Raw genomic sequence first — 20,660 nt, 5'->3', positions numbered from 1 at the left:
CCTGGAGGCTGAAATTTGGATGAAGCCCTCAGCTCTTAGGCACCCTCCTTCATGAAGCCTTCCCAAGGCTCCCTATGGTTTATCACACGCTTATGTGTGTTGATGTATTAGGCATACATTTCCTAAGAGTTCACATACGTCTGTCTTTTTCTCTGGACCATGAATAAGTTGAGTATATATTTTTTCTGTGTTCATTTTTGTTTTCTTGGCAACTAGTACAGTGCCTGGGACAATAGTGTTAAAAAATAAGTGTTTAGGCCCAGTGTGGTGGCTCACACCTATAATCCCAGCACTTTGGGAGGCTGAGGCGGGCGGATCATGAGGTCAGGAGATCAAGAGCATCCTGACTAACATGGTGAAACCCCATCTCTACTAAAAAAAAAAAAAAAAAAAAAAAATTAGCCGGGCGTGGTGGCGGGCGCCTATAGTCCCAGCTACTTGGGAGGCTGAGGCAGGAGAATGGCATGAACCCAGGAGGCAGAGCTTGCAGTGAGCCAAGATCATGCCAATGCACTCCAGCCTGGGCAACAGAGTGAGACTCCATCTCAAAAAAAAAAAAAGTGTTTATTGATTTAATAAGGAAATAAAACGCCAGCTAATTCAGGCTCCTGTGCTCCATATACAAATAAAGGGCTGGCACTGCCACAGTTAATCTATACAACAGCGGCCAAGCTCTTATTTCTAAGGATGCAGATACTGGGGGATATGAACCTTTCATAATGCACATATTTTGACAGAGTTAAAGCCTTAAGTTTTCTGGAAGAAATAAAATATTAACTGGATCACTACACTTTTAACTTCCATAATCAAAATAAAACATCCTATAAACACAGGGTCTGTGAGAAGAAAACACAGGGCAGGAAGGTTTTGATGTGTGACTTACTGGGAAAGCCCAAGGGTCTAGGGTGGCCAAGGGCAAGGGGAAGAAACTGGGGTCAAGGAAGCACTGACTGTCTATGTCTGATGGGGACTGAACACGCTCTTGTCTTTCAAGGGGAGTCACAGAAGTGTGTGACGAGGAAAGGAAGAGATACAACAGATGCCTCATAAGAAGCAGAGGGAAGACTGCAGGGACTGCCTGGCCCAGTCCCTCACTAGGCATAAGAAACAAACTCACCTGTCGAAACCCAAAGAATGGACTCAGAGACCCAGAGAACAGCGAAAGCGAGATTTTTAATAAAAAGTCGGTCTTGCAGAATTGGGTGTCCGATGGACAGGCACACCCAGCCGTTTCAACAAGCAATTTGTCCGCTAGTGCACAGGTTCCTCCCCCAGTTTCTCACAGGCTGAGTAATACGGGGTCACAACCTTCCTGGACGTCACCTATTGATTGTTAGGCAGGGGCTTTAGGTGTTTTGTTTGTTTGTTTGTTTGTTTTTAGGGTTGTCTTGCTGCATTTTGTCACGGCCCACAATGCATTGCAACCCTAGTCAGCTCAGGGGCTCTTCGAGTATTTAACTTACACCCTAAGTAGCTGGGCTGGCTGATAAGAACAGACAAAGGGAGCTATATTGCAGGCTAGTAGTAAGCTTTCATTTTAGACTAAACTTCTTTGGTTCGGGTGAAGGCAACTAATGAGGGGTAAGCAGGGAAAGGGGAGGTCGACAAGCAGGCATCAGCTATCCAAGCAGGGGCCTCGAATACCCTGTTTGTTCTGTAGTTTGCTGACCTAAGCCAGTTTAAGGCACTTTGTCTTGGAAATGGACCACTGCATACATTATGTCCTTCACTGGTGAAAATGAGAGGGGCCGTGACTGACTCAGTCCCATAGTCACAGGCACCAGAACAGTCCCCAGCCTGCCCCTTGACGCAGAGCCCCCATCTCCAAACTGTGCCCTCAGATTTGGGAGCACTAACGCGATAACTTTGACTTCTTTTGTGCTGTAGTAACCAGCCTTCTGAAAGTGCCCAGAAATTCTCTCTGAAGCGTGTTTGAGGCCATGGGACAGAGGGAGGCGGCCTTTTCAGCAGCACTGGGCAGGCAGAATTGGCAAGAGTAATTGGAAAACTAAGGTACTTCAGCAGCAAGAGGTCCGGGACCACAGAAGCAGGTCAGGAAGCTGTTTTTGGGGGCCATTATGACCTTTGGGTGTGGACTTTGGTTTCAGGCCCACACAGTGCCCATTAGTGAGCTGTGCTGCAGCCCTAGCCCTGCCACTTGTGAGTGAGCTGATCTCAGCGGGGTGGCATGCTCCCTGCTCCGTGCTCCCTGCTTTGCAACACCACAGCCTGGGTGGTTAATATCCCGGAAGACAGTTGCTTGTTTTTATTCCAACACGACCAGTTAGAAGCAGGGCAACCGTGGACAAGGTGGTGAACACCTTTACACTTCTGTGTTTTCAGTTGAAAAATGGAGACGTCAAGTTCCCTAGTCACAGAGCAGCTGTGATGGGACCCACGTAAACAGCCCTGATCAGGAGTGAAGAGCAACATGTGGCACACAGGGCCTCCTCCACAAGCAACAGTCGCTGCTTGCTGTTACTGTGGGCTCCACGCTGGGATCAGACACACCTGTCTTCAGTGGCGTGCAGTTGCAGCAAGGACCAAATGTGAGTGAGAGCACTTTGTGCCTGGAAATGGACAGAAGAACATTGAAATATGATGACCTGAAAATCGTGCAGAAGACAGGCATGGCCTGTGGGTGCTTGATGCATGGTGGTGGCTTTAATTGTTACCGAATAACAGGGAGGTATGATTGCAAATGTCACTGTTGCCTTCAAACTCTACGTTTTGGTTTGAATTCCATCTGAAACTTGCTCCTTGCACATCTCTGCTCCTGTAGTCCATCCACAAAGGGCCATCTGAGGAAACTTGCTCTGCACCAGGCTCCCCCACGGTGCCGGGAGCACAGCAGTGCACAAGACAGACATGAGTCGGCTGGAAAAGAAACATTAGGCAAATAAGTCATCCCTGGGAATCTGCAGGAAATTGCTTCCAGGGCCATGGGTAAGACATGAAAATCTGCACATACTCAAGTTCCATAGCGAGTCCTGGGGACCCAAGGTTATGAAAAGCCAGGCTTCCGTACGGGCAGATTTAAGTCCTGAGAATACTGTATTTTCTATCTGTGTTTGGTTGTGGATACAAAACCCATGGACTGTATTTTTTGAAAAAAAAAAAAAAAAAATCCATCTCTAAGTGGACCTTCGCAGTTCAAACCCGTGTTTAAGAGTCAACTGTAATTTCAAATTGGTATCGCAACAGTCTTAATAAGACTGTCTCATGGGATTTGATTTTATCCTTCTTAGAAGCTATTCAGTCAACCTGTTACTGTTTCCTGGATGTTGGCAGAAGCCAGGAGACTGCTGGGTTGGGGACCATGGACACCGTTACTTGCTACACAACTAGCAGCACGTCCAGCAGCACGTCTAGGTCAGTTCCCCTCATTGCCAGTTCCCTCACAGGTGACACAGCAGGCTTAGATGAATGCTGTGTGTGCGGTGTGAAGCGTGGAGCCCGGAGAAGGCACTGCGCTTATAGCAAGCCAGAAGCCAGCCTGCTGTTTGCCTGGAGGGTCGTGGGGAGGGGGCAATGTTACCTCACCTCTCAGAGTTATCAGCTGGACCTGAGAAATGGGCCAGCTAAGGGACACTCAGGGCCTTGCAGTTGTGGCATGCTCAGCAAAGGACAGGGTGCAAGGATGGCCTCTTCCAACAAAGACATCAAAGACTATCTATATACATCCATGATACTATCACTTTAATACAACATTTTCTTCTGGTTTTATGCTTCCAGAATTTGCCTATGTACATACATATTTTTGGAATTGTAACCATGGCATATATAACACTTAACATGCTGCTTTATTCACCTAACTGTGTATCCTAAGCAGTTCCCCATACTTCCGCACAATTTTCACAATTATCTTGCACATTCCACTGTGTTCACGGACCATCGTGCTTGGACATTTAGGTGGCTCTCACTTTTGTTCTTGGCCTGTCTTTCTGAAAACATATGGTGAGCACAGTAAAGACAAGACACTGGAAGTGGGCAGAGCAGATTCTGCCTGCCGTGTGCTTTCTGGGTCCGCCTTCCATCCCACTGCTTCCTTCAGCATCCTTGGCCCAGGAGGATGAGAATTTCGGGAGCCTCAGGAGCTTATGCCCAGAGAAGAAAACACCTGGTTCTCAGCATCCTACGTAGTAATGATGTCAAATGCTCTTTCATCTACACACAGGGTCTATTCTAAAAGAAAACATTACGGGCAGGCAGTAGCAGACCACTGTGCTTGCAGCCCTCATGAGAAGGCTCAGGAGACACAGGAGCTGCCCTGGGTGTGAATTTCGTGGCCATGCTGGCTCCTCGCAGTGGCCCTTGGCATCGGTTGGGATCTTGCAGCAAGATTCTTCATCGGTTTCTCCATCGCTGAAGACTTCTTGCCAACAGCTGTACACGTGGATATGTTCTTTTCTCTTACGCAGCTGTCTGTTTTACATGAGTAGAATGGATGTGTGCTTCAGGGTCCCAGGAGAAAACACATGCTGTGCCCAAACAAGACAGGAGCAGGGCTTAGAAAGGGCCCTGTTTACTCGAGGTGTGGCGGGGGGTGTAGCACCACAAAGGAAAGGGAAGGTGACTCCTACCCATGTGTCAGGGAAGCTTGTACCACTCTTACCTACACGGAGAGCCCAGTACGAGAGGAGAGGTGGGTAGAAAGGTCTGCATGGAGAGAGCTGGGGCATCTGGGCCCAGGTAGCTCCAGGACAACTGTGCCAGCAGCTGCTCTACAGTCTCCTCCAGGATCCCCATCTACTGAGCCCACCTGGCAGCTGAAGGGTGGAGCCCTAGTGTCCAACCAGGTGCGTCTCCCAGAGTGCTCGGCAGGGCAGAGGAGCATGGGTAGCAGTCTGGAAGAGCAAGAGAAATTGGGCACAGAATTCCTAAGGAGACAGTAAGTTTGCCAAAGGGCACAGACACGTCCTAAATTCATAGCTTGCTAGAGTTAAGAGCATTAACAACAACAACAAAAATGCTCCTTGCCTGTAAATGGGATAATCACAGAATGACTAAATGAGATCAAGTCACTCCAGGACCCTGAAAACAGAAAAGAGCACTAGAAGAGGTTGAATTTCGTGGGTGGGTGGCAGACGGTGCATGGGCTACATGAGGTACTTTCCCCAGTGGTACTGTCCCTCATTCACCTTGCCTGATGGCCTAGACTCAATGTTAGCAGCTGCCATGCTGTCCCACCTGGGGAAGGCCACAGTGGTTTGTGAAGCAGCCTGCTGTGCTCTACTTAATCCTCCCATGACCTTTACCTGTTCCTCTTATCTTGCAGTTTTTGGAAGCATCTTTTTCTCTGGGGCTTTGTGATGGCCAATAAGGAGGCCTGAGTCTCCCCAGAAGTTGCCCAGCACCTACTTGCCCAGCCCGCACTCCAGCTGTGGGTCAACTGGGAAGGAACAAAAACAAGACAAGAGACTCCCTTCTGTTCCCACTCCCAGAGAATGAATCCCCCAGCTGCCTGTCTGCTCCTCTTTAACTGAGTCTTCAGATGATGTGAAGCGGTGGGGTCTTCAGATCAGCCTGCCCTGGGAGCAGAAAGTTGATTTGCAGAAGGAGGCCTCGTGTTTGAGGAGCAGGGAACATTTCCTCCTTCATGGATAGGTTCCTTCTGTCTCAGGCCTGAGCCACATCTGAACTCAGACGCAGGAGAATGGGCAAGGGAGAAATAGGTATGGCTCCAGGTGGGAGGAGGGCCCGGGATCAAGGGATCAAAGCCCCCACTTAGCATCACAGTTTGCCTGTGCACATTTCTGTGAATTAGGCAAGCAAGAGATACATTATTACAGCATTACCTAAACTCCATTTCAATCGTACCCAATTTCAAAAGATGACTAACAGGTGAGGTGGGATGGCAGAAAGATCCCTGAGTCACAAGCACCTGGAATCCCCAAGCTGGCGCTTTCTGAATCATTTAGTTGGAGGAGATCTTACAAAACCTTGCCTCACCCTTCCTAGAAGGCCATCATCACTTCCAGTGAAGCAAACCTGTTGCCTTCCAAAGCATCAACAGCTCTTATTGGTAGAAAACGCCACCTGAAATTTAGCTGAAACAGTCTAATGCAGTGCTCAATTCCAAATGAACTTCTCTACCTCATGAAGTAGAATAAGAAAACTGTAAGCCACAGACATCTTCAATTTAGTCTTTGTCAAAATTAAGGTGAGGCTTGATCCCTCGAACTTCAGTAGCAGGAGACTTAGAGGACCCAGTTGCTGCTGACATTGTTAAGCACTGAATTGATATTAGCATTTGCTTAGAAAGACAAGAGAATATCCACATATCCAATACATTTTAAGTAAAAATCTATACTTCTTTTGTATGTTGTCATTTAAAATAATGAGTTTATCAGCTTAATTAGATAGAGCAAAAGTCTTTATATAATTTGGAAAGTTTGGGTTAATTGTCCCACCTTGAGAACGTGGATGTTTATCGTAGGAAATACTTGTCCGAGTGTTCGTTGTAGAAATCCACGATGCTCACTTCAAGCTGTAATCTGTGTTTGCCACAGAGGTTTGTTCTAATTCCCCAACCTTGCCATGACTGACCTGGGTCATCACCATGTGCTTATTGAAGACCCTTGGAAAACTGTATAGACCCGTATAGAGTTGTTCACATAGGTAAGGACTTTCCTCCTGGTGAATTTTTTTTTTTTTTTTTTTTGAGATGGAGTTTCACTCTTGTTGCCCAGGCTGGAGTGCAATGGTGCGATCTTGGCTCACTGCAACTTCCGCCTCCCAGGTTCAAGCAATTCTCCTGCCTCAGCCTCCGGAGTAGCTAGGACTACAGGCACTTGCCTCCACGCCTGGCTAATTTTGTATTTTTAGTAGAGATGGGGTTTTCTCCATGTTGGTCAGGCTGGTCTTGAACTCCCGACCTCAGGTGATCTGCCTGCCTCAGCCTCACAAAGTTCTGGGATTACAGGTGTGAGCCACCCACCGCGCCAGGCCGAAAATATTTTATAATAAAGTGACTGTTGTAGATTAACTTTATAATACAATGCGAATTCTCAATTCTTATAACAAAGACTAATGTATATAAATTTCAGTATGTTTTAAAATTAGCCAGTGCTTAGTAGAAAGCCCATGTAGTTTACTGTAGCACTTCTGCACTTATAGTTTAGGTCTGTCTAGATGTAGGACTTCTCAGAGGCTGCCGAATATTGACCTTTTGCATGGTAAATATTCAGTCTTTGAATATTTATTTCATAATATGCTGGAACCACGATATTGTATCTGATCAGCACGTGGTCTGGTATCTGGGGCTCATAATTTTCTTTTTCCCCTTCACATTTCAGACAATTGATGATGACTATAATAGTTTCTCATTAGAAGTACATGCTAATAAATGTCATGTCTTTGGTATTAAGTGGCAATTAGATGAAACAACCTGAAATTCTGCTTTCTGATACCAAGATTGAACTTTGCTGAGATTACTGTTTCACTCACCGAAAATATCAGAATACTCAGGGGAGTTATTTGTTTTCTTAATGTAACTTTCATAACAGAAATGAAAGAAATGTGGAAACTGAAACAGTTGTCTGGTGTCTCAATACTGCATGCAAGTTCGACTACATTCTAAGCAAATTGACTGTGTTATGATACATTTCACATTTTCTGTGATATTGTTTGTTCTGAGACCTTATGCAATTACACAGCAGATTTTTTACACTGACCTAGACTGAGAAAAGAAAACCACCGTTCCCCTTTCTCCTTTTAAACAGGAGAGTGCCTCAAGTACACTCGGGATCCCTCTCACCAAGCACAGCAAGGCTTGTGACTTCAAGCACACCAAGCTTGTGACTTTTTCTCCCGCAAGGTGCACCTCTTGTTTTTTCTTACTGACAGGTTGGCTTTAAAATAAAGTTAGTTCCGTATCACACTGGCCCCCAAGACTCCACCTCCTGCTTCTCTTGGGATCTCTGCCCAGAGTCCAATCTCCCCTAAGGTGTGGTGCAGTGCTGTGCCCACACCAAGGCCCCAGGGGTGGGTGCCCTTTGACTTTCCTCATATCATTCCACCCTCAACACATCCAAATGAACACAGCTTCTCCACAAAGTGCCCCTTCACCATGCCAGTTCCCAAACACTTCACTTCTTCCCTTGCCTAGAGTGCTGCCCCCACAGTGAGCCCCCCAGCATTGGCCATGTCCTTGCAGAAGCTGAACAATCCCACAATCTGTCAAGGATATCAAGGAAGAGCATGGGCTGGATAGGCTTTAGGCTCTGCCAGTGCCTACCAGCTAGGGGTGCCTGGACATCCTGGTCTCTTGAGACGAGATGGTCTTGTGTCTGGAATTGGTGGGTTCTTGGTCTTGCTGACTAAAAGAATAAAGCCGCAGACCCTCATGGTGAGTGTTACGGTTTTTAAAGATGGTGTGTCCGGAGTTTGTTCCTTCAGATGTTTGGACGTGTTCAGAGTTTGTTCCTGCTGGTGGGTTCCTGGTCTTGCTGACTTCAGGAGTGAAGGTGCAGACCTTCGCAGTGAGTGTTACAGCTCTTAAAGGTGGCGTGTCTGGACTTGTTTGTTCCTCCTGGTGGGTTCGTGGTCTCGCTGACTTCAGGAATGAAGCCGCAGACCCTCGCAGTGAGTGTTACAGCTCTTAAAGGTGATGCGCGTCTGGAGTTGTTTGTTCCTCCTGGTGGGTTTAATTTAATTTTTAAAATTGCTCTTGTATGGCTGGGTGTAGTGGCTCACGCCTGTAATCTCAGCACTTGGGGAGGCCGAGGCAGGTGGATCACTTGACTTCAAGACCAGCCTGGCCAACATGGTGAAAACTTGTCTCTACTAAAAATACAAAAATTAGCCGGGCATGGTGGTGGGCGCCTGTAGTCCCAGCTACTCAGGAGGCTGAGGCAGGAGAATTGCTTGAACCCAGGAGGCAGAGGTTGCAGTGAGCCAAGATCATGCCACTGCACTCCAGCCTGGGCAACAGAGTGAGACTCTGTCTCAAAAAAAAAAAAATAATAATAATCGCTCCTGTATTACCAGATGCCCCTTTTAGTATTATTTTAGAAGCATTGGGAGGGTTTTGCCTAAAGTGCAATTTACTGGAAAAAAACTAGATTTTAGCTTTATAAAACTCTTAAATCTTTCATGGGACCTATATTTTCTTGAATTAAATTTTGTAGTTCTAGGCCGGGCACAGTGGTTCATGGCTATAAATCCAGCACTTTGGGAGGCTGAGGCGGGTGGATCATGTGAGGTCAGGAGTTCAAGACCAGCCTGGCCAACATGGTGAAACCCTCATCTCTACTAAAAATACAAAAATTAGCTGGGTGATAGTGGCTCATGCCTGTAATCCCAGCTACTTGGGAGGCTGAGGCAGGAGAATCACTTGAGCCAGGGAGGCGAAAGTTGTGGTGGGCTGAGCTGTAACCACTGCACTCCGTTATAGGTGACAGAGTGAGACTCTGTTTCAAAACAAAACAACAACAACAAAAAATTGTAGTTCTAGAATAAATAGGTGATTTAAAAAGGTGTTATCTGTGTTACTTAAAAACGAGGCTTCCTTTTTTTTTTTGAGACGAAGTCTTGCTCTGTTGCCCAGGCTGGAGTGCAATGGCCCGATTTCGGCTCACTGCAACCTCTGCCTCCCAGGTTCCCGTGATTCTCCTGCCTCAGCCTCCTGAGTAGCTGGGACTACAGGTGCATGCCATCATGCCTGGCTAATTTTTTTATTTTTAGTAGAGATGGGGTTTCACCATATTGGCCAGGCTGGTCTCAAACTCCTGACCTTGTGATCTGCCTGCCTTGGCTTCCCAAAGTGCTGAGATTACAGGTGTGAGCCACTGTGCCTGGTCAGCTTCCTTATATTTTAACCCACTAAACGATGAGGAGGAATTGTTCTCATTAAGCACAAGGGCACTGGATCCTCGGGACCCTGACTTCATAAGAGAAACAGCAGCATATCCTGAAAGTTGCTGACATTTCCTGCTCACAGGCACCAAAGCTATATGTGTAAACTTATCCACTTCTTGCCAAAGGAACCCTCCCCTGGGAAGATGAAACTCCTTGGACATGACCACCTCCAGGAACCAACGGGCAACCTTTATGCATGTGTGACCAGACCTCCAGCTATAAGCATGGTGTGCAGTACAGAAGAGCCTGCTACGAAACTGAAATTGATTGGACATTTTATAGGAATTGATAGAGATGTTGGTCCTCGAAAGCTTTAAATCTGTGATCTGCAAAATAAAATGTGTTGGAAACCTCTGAACAAAATTTTTTTTCTACTATATTTGGAATATTTTTCTTCCATTGTTAAATACACTTGTGTATACAAAATGTCCAGGAAAATGTCATACAATAATGAATAGTGAGATATACAGATTTATTTATTTGAGACAAAGTTACACATTTCTTTAGTTATTTATTTGAGATGAAGTTTCACTCTTGTTGCCTCGGCCAGAGTACAGTGGCGCAATCTCAGCTCACTGCAACCTCCGCCTCCCAGGTTCATGCGATTCTCCTGCCTCAGCCTCTCAAGTAGCTGGGGTTATATATGCCAGCCACCACGCCTGGCCAATATTTTGCATTTTTAGAACAGACGGGGTTTCATCATGTTGACTAGGCTGGTCTTGAACTCCTGACCTCAGGTGATCCACCCGCCTCGGCATCCCAAAGTGTTCCCAACGAGTAGTAATTCCCAACGAGTTCCTCATCTCTATCTGAGACCATCTCAGCCTGAATTTTATTGTCCATATCATTATCAGCAGTTTGGTCAAAGGCATTCAACAAGTCCCCAGGAAGTTCCAAACTTTCTCACATTTTTCTGTTTTCTTCTGAGCCCTCCAAACTGTCTCAACTGCTGCCTATTACCCAGTTCCACATTTTTGGGTATCTTTACAGCAGCACCCCACCCTACTGGTACCAACTTACTGTATTAGTCCATTTTCATGCTGCTGATAAAGACATACCTGAGACTGGGTAATTGATAAAGAAAAAGAGGTTTAATGAACTCACAGTTCCCCATGGCTAGGGAGGCCTCAGAATCATGGCAGGAGGGGAAAGGCATGTCTTACACGGTGGCACACAAGAGAGAAATGAGTGCCAAGTGAAAGGGGAAACCCCTTGTAAAATCATCAGATCTTGTGAGATTTATTCACCACCACAAGGACAGTATGGGGGAAACCACCCCCTTGATTCAATTATGTCCCACCAGGTCCCTCCCACAACATGTGGGAATTATGGAAGATACAATTCATAATGGGATTTGAGTTGGGACACAGCCAAACCATATCATACTCTTTATTTACAGGATGCATTAATTTGTCTTTTTTTGAGATATGCTCTTTCTCTGTCATTCAGGCAGGAGTGCAGTGGTGTGGTCATGGCTCCCTGCAGCCTTGAACTCTGGGTTCAAGCCATCCTCCTGCCTCAGTCTCCCAACTAGCTGAAACTACAGGAATGTGCCACCATGTCTGGCTAATTGTTTTTTAACTTTTTGTAAAGATAGGGGTCTCACTATGTTGAGCCATTTTTTGACTTTGGTCTAAATAACTCAATATGATGTCCCTAAAACTTCTTTAGAAATTATTGGGCATGATCATGAGGGAAGGAGATTAGAAACTTTCTACTAAGAAATAACTTAGAGTCATTTAGGGAGGAACAAACATAAACAATCAGAAAAATAAAAGTATAAGATCAAGCGCAAAAGTTCTCTGGCAAAGATGATAAAAGTAACTAATATATCTTTTTGACTCTTGGTGGCTTTAACTTTGTTCTTGACTTTCTGAGTAATTTAAGGGTTCACATTGGAAGAATCTACCGCTTTATAGATAACATTTTATTGCAAGTAAATGTATTTCAAAATTTGCTACTGGTTTTGTATTAAAATATTGTCAGCTTACTTCATTATCAAGCTGTATTATTTTATTTATGCAGTTTGATGAACTTACAGCAGAGCTAGAATCTATATCTTCAAAAATGTCTATATTTGGCTAAAAAGAATCAAGTTATTCAACAGGAGTTATTATCTATGAAAGAAGTACAACATAAATGTGAAAAACTTGAGGAGGTTAACAAAATTTTGGAACAAGAAGTAGTGAATCTTAAGACACATGGAAAAAAATATGGTAGAATTTTTGACGTAGAATAATGTAAATTGCAGCTAGAAGAGCAAGACAGGAAATAGAAAAATTAGAAGAAATCAATTTACAGGTTAGTTTTTTTAATCAGATAGGTTTATCTGTAATGTGCTTTCATTTATTTCACTGCAAATTATAATATAGATATACAGTGTTTTGTCTGTCTCTCTTATAGGAATTTGCTTTGCAGAGTTTTAGAAAAAAAAGTGGCACCTGTTTCTTATTTTAAATATTTAAATTTCCATCATGATTATAACTAAGTTGATCTTTCAGAGTAGTGATTTTCACTATACAGTCATTTGGTTATTAAGACCAGTTGGTATAAGACTATTAGAAAAAGAAAACTGTGATTTAAAATTATATGGTACTTTTGATTTGGTCTTAAGCTACGTTGCTCAGTTTTTAACATTTTCAATGGATTCTATTATTTTTAAATGATTAGATTACACGAACACTAACATAAGAATGATTTCAAATTTTTATAATTCATATTTAGTTCTGAATTCTGTTATCAATTTAGATGAAATTGCTAATAAATGTTTTAAACTTCAGCTCCTTTTTAAAACACATATTTAAAATTGCTTTCTGAATCACCAACTCAAAATGAAAGGCAATGAATAGAGACTAATTAGGTTATAATTGTTTTAAAAGTATGATTTTTTTCATTTGTTTTAGAAACAAGCAGAATACGAAAAACACTTACAGCAGTTAAAAGAGAATAATATGGCTTCAATGAATAAAAGAGAACTCTGACTGAAAGGCGTGGAATGTCAATTCTCCAAAATGAAAACCGCTTATGAAGAGCTTACTACGGAATTACAAGAATATAAAGAAGTCTTTGCGGTAACATTAAAAGCTAACAAATCCACGTCAAAAAATTTAAAGAAATAAGTCAAAACATACACTTGTAGAAAATCAATCGAGTTCATTAATTTGTCGTGAAAGAGTAATTTTTAGTGAGACAACCTCATGAGATTAGTAGGAAGTGAAAGCTATCCTGATAGTATAATTTTTGAAAATAATGTTAGTAAATAAACTTACATTTAAAATGTTACTCAAGGACAGTTTCTGTCTCTTCCCTCATTTTGTTTTTAGCTTTTGTATGACCTTTTCCCCTGAAAAATCTTACCCAGTTAACCTAGTCTATTAGTCTTTTAGCATTTTTGAAGCTTTATAGTCAATAAAGTGATCTTGCTATAAAATTACTTTTCAGAATTCTTCTAAATAGAAATATTAATGAATTTAATTTGTTTTTTAGTAGGTCACAATCTAAACTCAGAGTGCCCAAACTACCACTATTCTGGGCACATCCTGGCGTTTAGTAACTTAACTTTCCTGGTTGTGATTTTTAGTATTATCACTAGAGGGCGATTTGAGAGAAACTATTCTGTATCGTTTTTTCAGTCTACGGGAAGACGTGCTTGTGAAATAGGGAATGATTATCCTAGGGATGAAAGAAAGGGTAATTTACAAAGTTGTTTAAAAATAACACCTTGGTCAGCCTGAAGGGGTGTGTGGAAGACAGAAAGGGCAAGCCCCACCTCCAGTGCCTTGGTCACAATGCTAAGGGCTGATTGCCTTCAGAGATGCTTTAGTTCTTTTTGATCACCAATCCAACCATCTAGTTCTCTCCTAGGAGTTCTTGCTCTGAATTATTTCTCAGTGCCAAATGCTTGTTTTTTCCTAGATAATGGGTGGAATGTACAAGGGTGGTGAAAACAAACGTTTGAAAAGATATTTAGGAGTGATTTCTAAAATCCTGAAACTGGTTTTCTAAATACAAGTATTTCTGGCTTCTTTTTTTGTTTGTTTTTGTTTTTGTTTTAGTTTTCTTAATTGTATATTATTTAAGGCATACGACATGTTACATGTTTATTCGTAGTGAAGTGGTTCTTTTTTTTTTTTTTTTTTTTTTAGAGACGGAGCCTTGCTCTGTCACCCAGGCTGGAGTGCAGTGATGCAATCTCAGCTCACTGCAACCTCCACCTCCTGGGTTCAAGCAATTCTTCTGCCTCAGCCTCCCAAGTAGCTAGGATTACAGGCGCCCACCACTGCACCTGGCTAATTTTTGTATTTTTAGCAGAGACAGGTTCTCACCATGTTGGCCAGGCTGGTGTCAAACTCCTGACCCCGTGATCTGCCCGCCTCAGCCTCCCAAAGTGCTGGGATTACAGACATGAGCCACCGCGCTCAGCCTCAATACACGTATTTCTAATGGCATCATCAGAATCTTATAAGTACAGCCTTCTAGAAGGTAGCAAGCATTACCTATTGAGCTGTACATCGATAGCCATTTCTCTCCCCTTCCTACTTTGTTTGAATTACTTATTCACTAGAAATCTTCTTAAAAACATATGTGATTTTTTTAGAACAATTTTAAAATCATACTTGCATAGCAGGTATGCTTTCATACCTTTGGTGTTAAAACACTGTTTAATGGGTAATTTTGTTTGCTCTCGGGGCAATTTTTTAAAAAAAGCAAATCATTTAGGAATCATTTAAGGAAAAATAAAATACTAAGCATTTGTTTTTTGCTATCTGTACAGATCAAATGAGATAATAGCAATGGTCACCAGCAAGCTCCATATAGAGAAAGAGCAAATGAAATCTGTTCTAACCACTCTGCCTATGAGGCCAGACCCAGAGCCAACCTGGGTTGGAAACCTTAATAGTACAGGTCACAACAGAAAATATATTCCAAAAACACCCATAAGGATACCTACTTCAAGCCCATAGACTTCAAATAACAGCATGAACTGCTTGACCGAGGTTAGTTATATTACCTTTTCCCTTTTGGGTTTTGTTTTCCTAATATAGTTCTTGTTTTTAATTTAGTGAAATACTGAGTTGTTCCATTGACTTATGCATGTTAAGTAAAGGTCATAATTAGCTATGCTAATACAGAAAGCAAATGGGAACTTTATGGTTTTTATAAGTCCTGGGAGCTCTCATTTTCAAGAGATACTTATATGTTAACTTGATTCAATAAATGTAACTAAACTGACGCATTTTAAATTGATTTAAAAACTGCATTTAGGTTAGGTTTTAGAAATTGCATGTTATTGCCTAATAACTAAAGGTAAGCTTTTTTTTTTTTTTTTTGAGACAGAGTCTCACCCTGTCGCCTAGGCTGGAGTGCAATGGTGTGATCTTGGCTCACAGTGGTACGATCTCGGCTCACTGCAACTTCTGCCTGCTGCATTCAAGCAATTCTCCTGCCTCAGCCTCCCAAGTAGCTGAGACTACAGGTGTGTGCCACCATGCTCGGCTAATTTTTTGTATTTTTAGTAGAGACGAAGTTTCACCATGCTGGCCAGGCTGGTCTCGAACTCCTAACCTTGTGATCCCCCTGCTTCAGCCTCCCAAAGTGCTGGGATTACAGGAATGAGCCACTGCGCTCGGCCACTTTGGCTTACTTTCTGATTGATTGTAGTTTTGGCTGTGGTTCATACCACTTTTAAAGTTTCTTTGCACTATCTCAAGTTTTCCATCCATAATGACAAGGAAGTGGTGGGTATCCAAGCACTTAACCACATATGGATGTTTATTATTTAATGGAATCCAAAATAAATAATTTAGTGAATTAAATAAACATCAAACACTAAAATATTTATTTCCATTTTTATGTTAAAAGCTTTGTGGTTTTCTTTTTTTTTTTTTTTTTTTTTGTGACTGAGTTTTGCTCTGTTGCCCAGGCTAGAGTGCAGTGAAGCGATCTTGGCTCACTGCAAGCTCTGCCTCCCTGGTTCACGCCATTCTCCTGCCTCACCCTCCTGAGTAGCTGGGACCACGGGTGCCCGCCACCACACCCGGCTAATTTTTTGTATTTTTAGTAGAGACAGGGTTTCACCGTGTTAGCCAGTATGGTCTCCATCTCCTGACCTCGTGATCCTCCCTTCTCGGCCTCCCAAAGTGCTGGGATTACAGGTGTGAGCCACTGTGCCTGGCCCAAGCTTTGTGGTTTTCTTACATAAGAATACATTCTTTATTGCTTTCAGACTTTTATTTCAACTTTTGTAGAATGTGTCTATTGCTGAGCAATTTTACAAGTTTTTAAATTATTAAATCAAGCACTATTTGCATTTTTAAAATGAAGTTCACTTATGTCTATCTTGTCATCACTTGTGTGATTAATAACTAAGGTGGCAGTGCTATCAAGTCTTTTAATAGCAACTGCAGCCAAACAGAATCAATTATATTATTCCAATTCAGAATTTAATGCAGAGCCACACAGGGTATTTCCATCTCCCCTGGGCTTCTAATAGAAAGCTTCCAATCCAACCATGTGATTTCACTCATAGTAAGAATCCATTTCTGGGAATCCGAAAATGAATCCAACAATAACAAGCTGTGTCAGATAAGGAAAAAATATATAGTTCAACTATGTTTGACCAAGTTGAAATATTTGTCTCATGTTTAACTGTTTTTTGACTAAGAAAAGAATTTTAAGAACCAGGTCCTGTGGCCCACACCTGTAGTCCCAGCTACTCAGGAGGCGGAGGCAGGACGATGGCTTGAACCCAGGAGTCCAGGGCTGTAGTGCCTCATGATTGTGCCTGTGAATAGCCACTGCACTCCAGCCCAGGCAACACAGTGAAACCGTCTCTTAGAGAAAAAAATTACAAACACCATAAAACAATAGTTTGAACAAAAATAAATAAATAGCAACCAGTTTTGCATATTATTGATATTAAAATATTCATTTCAATCAATACACATTCATTTACAATTTCCATGATGATTTCATGATCTTCTTAATGCAGAGAAAGGTAGCAATGGCTTGTGTTAAATGAAGCCTCAACCTTGTTTTATTACCTGGCTTCACATCCTCACGTCATAGAAGAGCATAGAAGGGCAAATCTAAGGTGTTTTTTTTTTTTTTTTGAGACAGAATCTCGCTCTTTTGCCCAGGCCGGAGTGCAGTGGCGCTATCTCGGCTCACTGCAAGCTGCGCCTCCTGGGTTCACACCATTTTCCTGCCTCAGCCTCCTGAGTAGCTGGGACTACAGGCGCCCGCCACCGTGCCCAGCTAATTTTTTATATTTTTTTTTTAGTAGAGATGGGGTTTCACCGTGTTAGCCAGGATGGTCTCAATCTCCTGACTTCATGATCCACCTGCCTGGGCCTCCCAAAGTGCTGGGATTACAGGCATGAGCCACCGCGCCCAGCCCTAAGGTTTCTTAGCTTAAAAGGGAGCAACCTAGGCCAGGCGTGGTGGCTCACGCCTGTAATCCCAGCACTTTGGGAGGCCAAGGCAGGTGGATCATGGGGCCAGGAGATCGAGACCATCCTGACTAACACGGTGAAACCCCGTCTCTACTAAAAATACATGATGGAAATTTAAATATTTAAAATATCTAAAAATACAAAAAAAATTAGCCAGGCGTGGTGGCGGGCGCCTGTAGTTCCAGCTACTCGGGATGCTGAGGCCAAGATGGGTGGATCACGAGGTCAGGAGATCGAGACCATCCTGGCTAACACAGTGGAAACCCATCTCTACTAAAAATATAAAAAATTAGCCAGGTGTGGTGGCGGGCGCCTGTGGTCCCAGCTACTTGGGAGGCTGAGGCAGGAGAATGGCGTGAACCTGGGAGGCGGAGCTTGCAGTGAGCCGAGATCACGCCACTGCACTCCAGCCTGGGCGACAGAGTGAGACTCTGTCTCCAAAAAAAAATAAAAATATTTTCCTAATACACATATATCAATATGGGATTCATTTTTGTAAAAAAATATATTTTTTAAATTTTTGTGGGTACATAGTAGGTGTGTATTTTTATTGGTTACATGAGATATTTTGATACAGACATGCAATGTGTAAAAATCACATCAGGGCAAATGGGGTATCTATCTTGTCAAACACTTGTCCTTTGTGTTACAAACAATCCAATTATACTGTTAGTTATTTTAAAATGTACAATTAAATTATTTTTAACTATATTCACCTTGTTGTGCTAGCAAATACCAGGTCTTATTCTTTCTATTTTTTCATACCCATTAACTATTCCCACTCTCCCCCACCCCCTAACTACCCTTTCCAAGCTCTGGTAACCTTCTTTTCACTCTGTATGTCCATGAGTTCAATTATTTTCATTTTTAGCTCCCAGAAATAAGTGAGAACATCTGAAGTTTGTCTTTGTCTGGCTTATTTCACTGAACACAATGAACTCCAGTTCCATTCATGTTGTTGGAAATGACTGAATATCATTTTTTTCTGGCTAAATATTAATAATACTTCATCGTGTATATGTACATTTTCTTTATCCATTCTTCTGTTGATGGACACTTAGGTTGCTCCCAAATCATGACTATTGAGAATAGAGCAGAAAATAAACATGAGTTCAGATCTTTCTTCAATATACTGATTTTTTTCTTCTGGGTGTATACTTAGGAATGGGATTCCTGAATCATATGGTAGCTCTATTTTTAGTTTTTGAGGAACCTTCAAACTGTTCTCCATAGAGGTTGTACTAATTTACATTCCCACCAACAGTGTTCGAGGGTTCCCTTTTCTCCACATCCTTGCAGCATTTGTTATTGTCTGTCTTTTGGATTATAGCCGTTTTTGCCCAGATGAGATATCTCAATGTAGTTTTCACTTGCATTTTTCTGTTGATCAGTGATGTTGAGCACTTTTTTGTATACCTGTTTGCCATTTGTACTTCTTGTTTTTGTTTTGAGATGGAGTTGCCTTGTCACCCAAGCTGGAGTGCAGTGGCACCATCTCGGCTCACTGCATCCTCTGTCTCCTGGGCTCAAGTGATTCTCCTGCCTCAGCCTCCCAAGTAGCTGGGATTACAGGCACCCACCACCACACCCGGCTAATTTTTCTATTTTTAGTAGAGATAGTGTCCTTCACATCCCTTGTTAATTGTATTCCCAGGTATTTTATTCTATTTGTAGCAGTTGTGAATCGGAGTTCACTCATGATTTGGCTCTCTGTTTGTCTGTTATTGGTGTATAGGAATGCTTGTGATTTTTGCACATTGATTTTATATCCTGAGACTTTGCTGATGTTGCTTATCACCTTAAGGAGATTTTGGACTGAGACGATGGGGTTTTCTTTTCTTTCTTTTTTTTTTTTTTGAGATGGAGTCTCACTCTGTCTCCCAGGCTGGAGTGCAGTGGCGCGATCTCGGCTCACTGCAAGCTCCGCCTCCCAGGTTCACGCCATTCTCCTGCCTCAGCCTCCCGAGTAGCTGGGACCACAGGTGCCCGCCACCACGCCTGGCTAATTTTTTGTATGTTTGGTAGAGACGGGGTTTCACTGTGTTAGCCAGGATGGTCTGGATCTCCTGACCTCGTGATCCACCTGCCTCGGCCTCCCAAAGTGCTGGGATTACAGGGGTGAGCCACCGTGCCCGGCTGAGACAATGGGGTTTTCTAAATATACAATCATGTAATCTGCAAACAGAGACAATTTGACTTCCTCTCTTCCTATTTGAATACCCTTTATTTCTTTCTCTTGCCTTGTTGCCCTGGCCAGAACTTCCAATACCGTGTTGAATAGGAGTGGTGAGAGAGGGCATCCTTGTCTTGTGCCGGTTTTCAAGGGAATGCTTCCAGTTTTTGCCCAGTCAGTATGATATTGGCTATGAGTTTGTCACACATAGCTCTTATTATTTTGAGATACATTCCATCAATACCTAGTTTATTGAGAGTTTTTAGCATGAAGCCTGTTGAATTTTGTCGAAGGCCTTTTCTGCATCTATTGAGATAATCATGTGGTTTTTGTCTTTGGTTCTGTTTATGTGATGGATTACGTTTATTGATTTGCATATGTTGAAACAGCCTTGCATCCCAGGGATGAAGCTGACTTGATCATGGTGGATAAGCTTTCTGATGTGCTGCTGGACTCGGTTTGCTGGTAATTTGTTGAGGATTTTTGCATTGATGTTCATCAGGGATACTGGCCTGAAATTTTCTTTCTTTCTTGTGTCTCTACCAGGTTTTGGTATCAGGATGATGCTGGCCTCATAAAATGAGTTAGGGAGGAGTCCCTCTTCTTCTATTGTTTGGAATAGTTTCAGAAGGAGTGGTACCAGCTCCTCTGTGTACCTCTGGTAGAATTCGGCTGTGAATCCATCTGGTCCTGGACTTTTTTTGGTTGGTAGGCTATTAATTACAGCCTCAATGTCAGAACTTGTTATTGGTTTATTCAAGGATTCGACTTCCTCCTGGTTTAGGCTTGGGAGGGTGTAGTGTCCAGTAATTTATCTATTTCTTCTAGATTTTCTAGTTTATTTGCATAGATGTGTTTATAGTATTCTCTGATGATAGTTTGTATTTCTGTGGGATCAGTGGTGATATCCCCTATATACTTTTTTATTGCGGCTATTTGATTATTCTCTCTTTTCTTCTTTATTAGCCTGGCTATTTGTCTATTTTGTTGATCTTTTCAAAAAACCAGCTCCTGGATTCACTGATTTTTTTTTGAAGGGTTTTTCATGTCTCTTTCACCTTCAGTTCTGCTCTGATCTTGCCACCAGCCCACCTCGCATCATCGTTTACATGGAAATGTTGGGATTGAGGTGACCTCATGCCTCTCAGTTCCCAGCCAGCTTTCTCTCCCAC

Source organism: Hylobates moloch, unplaced genomic scaffold, assembly GCF_009828535.3.
Source record: "Hylobates moloch isolate HMO894 unplaced genomic scaffold, HMol_V3 SCAFFOLD_20, whole genome shotgun sequence".
Classification (NCBI taxonomy): Eukaryota; Metazoa; Chordata; class Mammalia; order Primates; family Hylobatidae; genus Hylobates; species Hylobates moloch.
This window is presented reverse-complemented; position numbering follows the sequence as displayed.